This window comes from Microtus ochrogaster, chromosome 7 (genome assembly GCF_000317375.1).
Source record: "Microtus ochrogaster isolate Prairie Vole_2 chromosome 7, MicOch1.0, whole genome shotgun sequence".
NCBI classification, from domain to species: Eukaryota; Metazoa; Chordata; class Mammalia; order Rodentia; family Cricetidae; genus Microtus; species Microtus ochrogaster.
The window spans coordinates 43,939,903-43,947,990 of record NC_022014.1 but is presented as its reverse complement, the minus strand read 5'-3'; the positions used below and the strand labels follow the sequence as shown (position 1 = coordinate 43,947,990).

Sequence of the window (8,088 nt, the reverse complement as noted above, 5' to 3'; positions counted from 1 at the left end):
GGGGGGGGTGTGCAGAGAATGAGAATGTCCCTATAACAGGACAACAATGCCCCTACTGGACACTTCAAGCTAACAAATAAAGAACCCAGTGCAGGGGGGAGGGGAGGGGGCTTGGTCCTGCCACAAGGAGATGATGGGACAGACTTAGCTGCCTTCCCAGGGGAGGCTTTACCCTCTCTGGGGAGTAGATGTGGGGTGGGGTGGAGGAAGAGGAGAGTGGGAGGAGAAAGGAAAGGAGAACTGGGATTGGCATGCAAAAAATAATAAATAAATGTTATAAAAAAAGATCCACGTTGAACTATGAGACATGAAAATAAGTAACACCATTGCCAATGCTATTGGCTACCCTCCAGAACTTGATGCTAAGACTCTATTGCTGATGAGCTACAGAACATGGAGATATTAAGTTGGTATTAATCTGGACATTTCATCACTACTAGTTAGCTTTCATAATTCCAGAAGGTACTATGAATGCTACTGGAACAGAAAAGTAGTCATCAATCTTACCAGCTGTGAGCCTTTCAAACAACAATAACAAGTCTGGCAAGGGCATTATAGGAGTAACAAACCACTTTCTAACTGGATTTAAGTCCTGCTTCATAAGATGAAACCCATACCTGGTACCCTGGTACCACTACTGTTGGGTTAAGAAACTGTGGCTGCTCACAGGCACTGGGGGAGAACCCACCACTATTATTCTGCTAAATGGACAAAGTATTAAACGAACTCCTAATAACATATTGTTATGCCTATACATTAATGCATCTCTCATCCCTCATCAGAGAAGCTTCTATCTGCAGTAGATGGTGATTAACACAGAGACTCACAAGTGACCCAGGTGCAGAGAATAAGAGACTACAGAATGTTCAGCCCTAAAAGACACATCTGCTCCCAAGGCTCAGGGATCATTTCAGAGGAACGAGCAGAAAGACTAAGAGCCTGAGGTGGTAAGTGAGCACAAGGAAACAGTGTCGTCAGACACAGGCAAGCAGCTCCACACAGGAACTCACAGTAGCTGTCACGGCACTCATTAAGCCCAGTGCAAGCTCAAGCTAGCACAAAATCCCAGCATGGGGAGGGGAGGTGAACGTGAAGTCCCACTCCTAGCAGCTTCTAAGAGAGGGGAATCAGTTTCCCCTAAGTGTTGTCACTAGTCACCAATCCAACAGGTCATACACCCATGACTATAGAGGCAAACCAAATTAGACTTGGTGGGGAGGGAAAAAAAGTTGGGTTGGTTGGGAAGGGGAGTGGGCATGGGAGGGGAGGAAAGGAGTGAATATGTCAAAACTCAATCGTGCAGAATTCTCAAAGAACCAATTAAGGCAGGGAAGGAGGGAGGGAGAGGGGGAAAAGAAAAAAGGGAAAAACTCTCCACTAACATTTCAACATTTCAAATATTCTAACAGTTACAAATAAGATCATCCTGAGATCCAAAGAAAAACTCAAAGATAGGGTAGTACTTTGAAAACAGTATTTTTTAATATACCAAAAATTATGAATCCTTATATTCTTAGCAAAGTTGTTTACCATGTTTCAATACTGTGTCAATAAATCTGAAGCACTTATTTTTTTTTAAAAAATGTGTATATACAAACATTTCTAACAATTTAATTTTTATTCAGCATCTTAGCCGTTTTCAGTGCACTGGGAGCTATGTCCAGCAATCGCGCTGTGAACTTTTCATCTGAAAAACAGAAATTCCCTACCCATCAAGTTACTCTTCATCAGTCGCATCTATATTTAATTACTTTATTTTTATTTATTAATTGTTTCAAAGTTACTTGTTATTATTTTTACATGTATGAGCATTTTGCCTTCATGTATGTTTGTGTGCCATGTGTGTGCACTGCCTTCAGAGACCAGAAGAGAGAGGGGCATCTGATCCTCTGGAACTGGAGCTACAGACAGTTGGTACCTGCTGTGTGGGTGCTGGGAATCAAACTAGAGTCCTCTGGAAGAGCAGTCAGTGCTGCTGAACTATCTCCCTAGAACCAGACACATCTATATTTAATAAGTACTTTCTGCCAAGGAATTCTACCTCCTATTTATTCTACCTTTTCCACCTCCACCCTTTCCTCTCTCTTCCCTCTGTTAGCACGCATGCACACACACGCATACAAGTACACAGACACGTTCAGAAAGAACAGTTCATCCTCTGACCTCATGACCCTCACCTTCTCTTTCTGAACACTGTTCACATTTACAGAAGAAATGCAAATAGCGTAAGTCACAAAGACAACCCACACACGCACACATACAAGCTGCTGTTCAAGCCACAGTGATCCACCAGCCCAGGTGACTGTCCATCTGGAACTCTCAGACAGGAAGGAGCCTTAGGCTCAAAAGCATCTAGAAGAAATCTCTTGAGTAACAATCACTGGTTTCAGATCTCTGTGGGATTATTAAATAACCAAATAAGAGTCCTCCTTCCATCGGCCATGGGGAACTAACGTAGACCACACTCTTGTGGATCAACCCTTGAGCAAGAAGCATTTTTTTTTTTGAGACAGGGTTTTGCTGTAGCTTTGGAGCCTGTCCTGAACTAGCTCTTGTAGTAGACCAAGCTGGCCTTGAACTCAGAGATCTGCCTGCCTCTGCCTACCAAGCACGGGGATTAAAGGCATGTGCCACCACCGCCCATCCTGAGCAAGAAGCATTTTATATCAGACATCACCACAGTCTGTTCAATGCTCTTTACTGGCTCAGTAATCACTTACCTTAATGTTTCTTACAATACAGGGTAGTCATGGTATGTTATCTAATAACTTCCTACAAGAAATAACGCTTCTAAAACTATTACAACTCTCTAGCACTAAAACTTGAGGGGTTACTTATACTTATTCTATTGGTCCTAAGAACAACCACAATGAAAGAGTGAACAGCCAGTAAGTCAAAAGTCAGAAAGTTCTGTTTTCAGGTACTCACAACTTCCTTTGTTACTCCTAAGAATAGCCATAAAAAGCTAACAGCCAATGTCTAAACTTGGAAAGTCCTATTTGAATGTTTGCACAGTCTACACAATGATAAAATATTTCAGGCACTGGTAAGTCACAAGGGCTGACTAACTTCAAAAGCTAACTGTAAAAGCCGTATTAAATCTTCATTACCTTGTAATGAGGGAGAGAGACTTTACAGAACATTAATTTGAACTTCTGACGGAGTCAAACATCATTCAATGATGGAGACATTCCGCAAAATGTATCATTAGGTGATTCCCTCACCATATGACTATGATAGAGTATACTTTATGAAAGCCCAGACACTACAGCATTCTGCAGACTGAAACTATATAGTGTATACCCCCATATAACTCTTCCTACAAGAACTATAACAAAGAACTGACAGGGCTGGAGAGATGGCTCAGCAGTTAAGAACACATATTGCTTTTGCAGAGGAACCAAGTTTGATCCCTAGTACCCACATCTGGTGACTCACAACTACCTGGGGATTCCATCCCCTCCCCTGGCCTCTGCCAGCACTTACTTTCACTGATGTGCACATACTCACACCCAGACACATAAATACACATAATTAAAAATAAAAACAGAGACCGGGCAGTGGTGGCGCACCCCTCTGTAGCCCCAGCACTCAGGAGGCAGAGGCAGGGGGATCTCTGAGTTTGAAGTCAACCTGGTCTACAGAACAAGTTCTCATAACAGCTGGGGCTACACAGACAACCCTGTCTCAAAAAATAAAATTTAAAAAAAATTAAAAATAAATAAAAACAGAAATCTTAATTTTTATTACTTTACTGTTTGTTTTTAAAAGAGAAACTAAGGCCTGGGGAGATGGCTCGGCTGTTTAGAACACCAGGTTGCTCTTGCAGAGACTCTAGTTTAATTCCCAGCACTTATTTGATGGCTTGGCTTACAACCATCCAAAACTCCACTTCCAGGGAACGACACCCCCTCTGACCTTCATGGGCACCAGGCACAAGTATAGTATATATACATACATGCAGGCAAAGCATTCTTATACCTAAAATAAAATCTAAAAAGAATTTTTAAAAGAGAAAGAAAGGTGCTGGAGAGATGGCTCAGCATCTAAGAGCATCAGCTGCTCTACCAGGGGACCTGAGTCCAATTCCCAGCAACCACATGGTGGCTCACAAATATCTATAATGGATCCGATGCCTCTGGCATGCAGGGGTATATACAAATACAACACTCATATACACAAAATACATGAATAAAGTTGTTTAAATCTTTAAAGAGAGAGAGAAAAAAAACTATCATGATTCTACCAATAATATGTGGGGCTACTTGTATTATTGCTACAAAAAAAAAGCCCCCACTGGAAACTGAATCACTACATACCTAAAATTGGAACGTTCTAATCAAATGCATATTCACTTATTGTTACTAGGAACAGCCATAAAAATTCAAATCTTTTTACCAGTCATAATGTGGCACATACTTTCACTGCTTTTAAATTCTACATGAAAATATAAAAACAAAATGAAAACGAGTTAGGGCTGCAACTGAGGTGGAACACATGAGGCTTTGGTTCAATCTCACCCAAAAACAACAACAGACAACAGAAACTTCGTTCATAAGGAAGGCAACACTACTCTCTACCTCTTTCTTCATGGCGATGCAGCAGTGCACCATGCACCACTGTCCCTTCTTTTACACAACACTGAGGGATCCAAGCCAGGGCTTCATGTGTGCTAGGAAAACTCCACCAACTGGGCTGCATAGTCTTCACCATTTGGGTTGGTTTTCGGAGGGGGTTGGTTGGTTTTTGTTTGTTTGTTTTGTTTTTTTTTGAGGGGGCTATTTTGTTGGTAGGTTTTATTTCGAAATAGGGTCTCATGTAGCTTAGGCTGGTCTGGAACTTGATACGCAGCCAAGGACAACTTTTAACAACTTCTGATCCTCCCGCCTCTACCTCCGCCTCCTCAGTTCTAGGACTGCAGGAATGCGCCCCAATTTACGCAGTGCTGGGGCTCAAGGCCTCATGCATGTTAAACACACTGGCAACTAAGTCATATCCTCAGCCCACATCCTCTGTTGTTGTCCCCAGGCTCTGTTCTCTGGCTCTGTCTGGCCAGGAACTGGCTATATAAACCAGGCCGGCCTTAAACTTCCAGAGATCCACCTACCTCTTACCTCCCAAATGCTACGATTAAAGGTGCACACCGCGATGCCGAGCCCACACCTTCATTTTAAAAAGCAGTTTTATCATTCCGAGCTGTCATACTGGCAGGGAAGTCCAAACAGCACGACATAGTATTACTAAGAATCCTTCTCCTGTCAACACTACCTGCTCAATAGTATAGTCTTTTTAACTGGCTAACAAGGAGCCAAACCCCTTCTTTTGTGGTACTGAAGATAGAACCCAGAGCGTAGTACATGCATGCTAGGCAAGTGTAAGCCACGACACCAGTGCTGTTGAAAAGAAACGAACTAAAATAAGGTGACTAAAATATCCAAAAGAAAATAAAGCTACCAATGTATCTTCAAGCACTTGGGGTTTTTTTGCTTTTGTTTGTTTTAGTCGATTATACCTCAAGCTGGCCTCAAGTTTGCCAAACAGGCCAAAGAGGGCCTTGAACTCATGATCCTTCGTCCAGCCTCACAGGTGCTGGCATTAAGGCTCAAACTATCACACCAGTTTGCAGTGCTGGTGACTGAATGAGGTTTCATATCAACTAACCCACATTCCCTGCCCATCTTTGAAGATTTTTTTTTAATTACTGTTTTGGAATTGTGTCTATATGTCACCTATGTTCAAGTGCTCCATACAGAGCAGAAGAGGGCGTCATATTCCCTGGAGATGACGTTCCAGACAGTTGTGAGCCATCCGGTGTGGGTGTTGGGAACTTAATTCCAGTTCTCTAGGAGATCAGTAAGTGCTTGTTTAACCACTGGATGGGGATTTTTTTTTTTCCTTTTGTATCTCAGGCTGGCCTGGAAATCACACAGACCCACTTTGCCTCCTGAGTGCTGGGCATGTGACACCACCATCACCCAGGGTTGTTTTGTTTTGTTTTTTCTTTTTAATTAAAGAAAATGTTATGACAAAGATTCTTACTGAAACATATCTGAAATCACACTATTAATAAAAACACTGCATCCAAATCTAGTTCAGAGGAGAAAAAAAAAACACCATCTTGTTGAAACCACTCTTCCTGTCACTTTAAAATCTACACGGATTTTTATTAAGCGGACAAATGAAACTATAACCCAATAATCTTAGCCTTAAAGAGTTACTTATTAACTTTCAAGTAGACTGCTGTGAACTAACACTTCCTGAAGTTCACCAGCCATCTTTACTAAATGAAGTGGGGCCGAGGTTTGAGGCAGTCCTCGTTTGCTACATGGACACCACAGAATGAACTCCATGCTCAAACTTAAGAGAGAAATGGCTTTGGGTTCTGTCCCTTCCACAAAGAGCATCCAACAGCAGTCTCTGCGCTTCATATGTGTTCGGCGATGTTTACCCACCAGGAAGACATTAGGTCCCTCCCCTAAAGGTCAGAGCTCTCTCTGGCTCGTACAGATTCTCAAGACCCTCAAAAGCACACACGCTTCTTTTTACTTCTACGAAATAGAAAGCTAGGCCTCAAAACACACCCCAACACCTTTACAGAAGGTGTTTCTCACTTTCAAAGAAGATGAGAAATAGGGCCTGTCAAGCAACAGAAAACTGTAAACCAACTTCTCTCAAAACCCCACATCTCAAGCGCACTGTCTACAAACCTGGTGATAATGATTGAAAAAGTTACCAATAGTGTCCGTGGAGCGACAGCCACCAACGTCTTTCACCTGAGTCAAGATTGTGTGCCTAATCTTACCAGTAGGATCAGCTGCTCTGCCTGGTGACTTGAGATTCATTCATTGCACCAGTATTTTATTGAGCACGTATTATACGCTAGGTCCTTTAATAAAGCATTTACATTTTTCTTTTTTCTTTGTGGAGGGCGGGGGTACCGAGCATTGAACCACTGGGGGCCTCCGGCGTGCGAGGCAAGTTCTCTGCCACTGAGCCTCACTCCCAGAGCCAGAACGTTTCAATTCTGAGCTCCGCGCATCACCACCAAACTCCTCCGCGAAAGGTTATCAGCAGCAATCACTGCTGCTCAAGAGGAATTCCCGGGGTTACGCGAAATCAGTCGGCCAGGGGCTGCTTCTCAGCTAGGAACGCGACGTCAGCTAGCCGCTACCTACCACACCCGTTAGAGTGCTCACCACCACCACTACGGCTGAGAGCTCCCGGTGCAACAACCTGTAAGAGTCGCGGCGGCCCGGCTTCCTCTCCCGGGGTTCCCGGCAGGCCGGGCGGGAGTCGGGGTCCGGGAGCCCGGCCGCTCCGAGCCGGTCTAGACTGGCGGGGCAGCGGGCTGGGGGAGGGGTCCGTTCGCAGAGCCTCCCCCGTCGGAAGGGTACAGGCTACGGTGGAAGCCAGCCTCCCAGAGAATGAAGAGCACCACACGCCGGTCCTCGCGTGAGGACCTCACCCAGACCTGGAAAATGGAGCCGCCGCAGCCGCAGCCGCAGCCCCAACCCGCAGCCCCTATCCGCAGCGCGGGGAGGCCCGGGCAGCCCTCGCTCTCAGCCTTCCGGACTGCGGCTCTGTACTTGGCGCCTCTGGCCGCGGGGCCACCGCGGGGCCCTCTCCACACTCACCGTCGCCTTTGTCTCGGTCGCCAGCTCCGGCCGCGCGGCTCCGAGCGCCCGGCTCCGCCGCTCCTAGGGTCTCCACACACCCGCAGCTGCGCTCCCCGCTTCGGGCTCCGCCCTCCCGCCCAGGCTCGCGCGCGCAGAGGCGGGGCCACAGACGGTGTGTACGGCTGCGCGGCCACGCCCCCACCGCAAGGACCCGCCCTGACCCCCCAGTAGGCGGGCTGGATGCTGCGAGGCCCCGCCCAGTGAGGGGGCGGTGAGCCCCCAGGGGATGCCAGGCGAGCGCACAGAGTGACCCGCTGGGTGGGCGGTGGGGAAGATGGAGAACCCGGCCGCGGGCCACAGCCCATTCCCATCTAGATGCGGCAAATGGACGCGCCTGGCAAGCGGGGGCGCTGCCGGGCAAGCAGGGGCCCTGCGGGGCAGAGCTGGCCAGCACCAGGTGTCTCTCAGCTGG

At 46.2% G+C, this 8,088-nt stretch overlaps 1 protein-coding gene across 2 annotated transcripts in view; it reads right to left on the bottom strand.

Moving 5' to 3' along the window:
- Cdc42se2 (CDC42 small effector 2) overlaps positions 1 to 7,763 on the bottom strand; it is a 72,223-nt gene extending 64,460 nt beyond the window's left edge. The window contains exon 1 of one of the 2 annotated variants that reach the window (XM_026780523.1): positions 7,635 to 7,763. The gene's annotated coding sequence lies outside the window, so the exon portion shown is untranslated. The remainder of the gene's footprint in view (positions 1 to 7,634) is intronic. The other variant, XM_005350059.3, reaches the window with a different exon arrangement.
- Between the last annotated feature and the right edge of the window lie 325 nt (positions 7,764 to 8,088).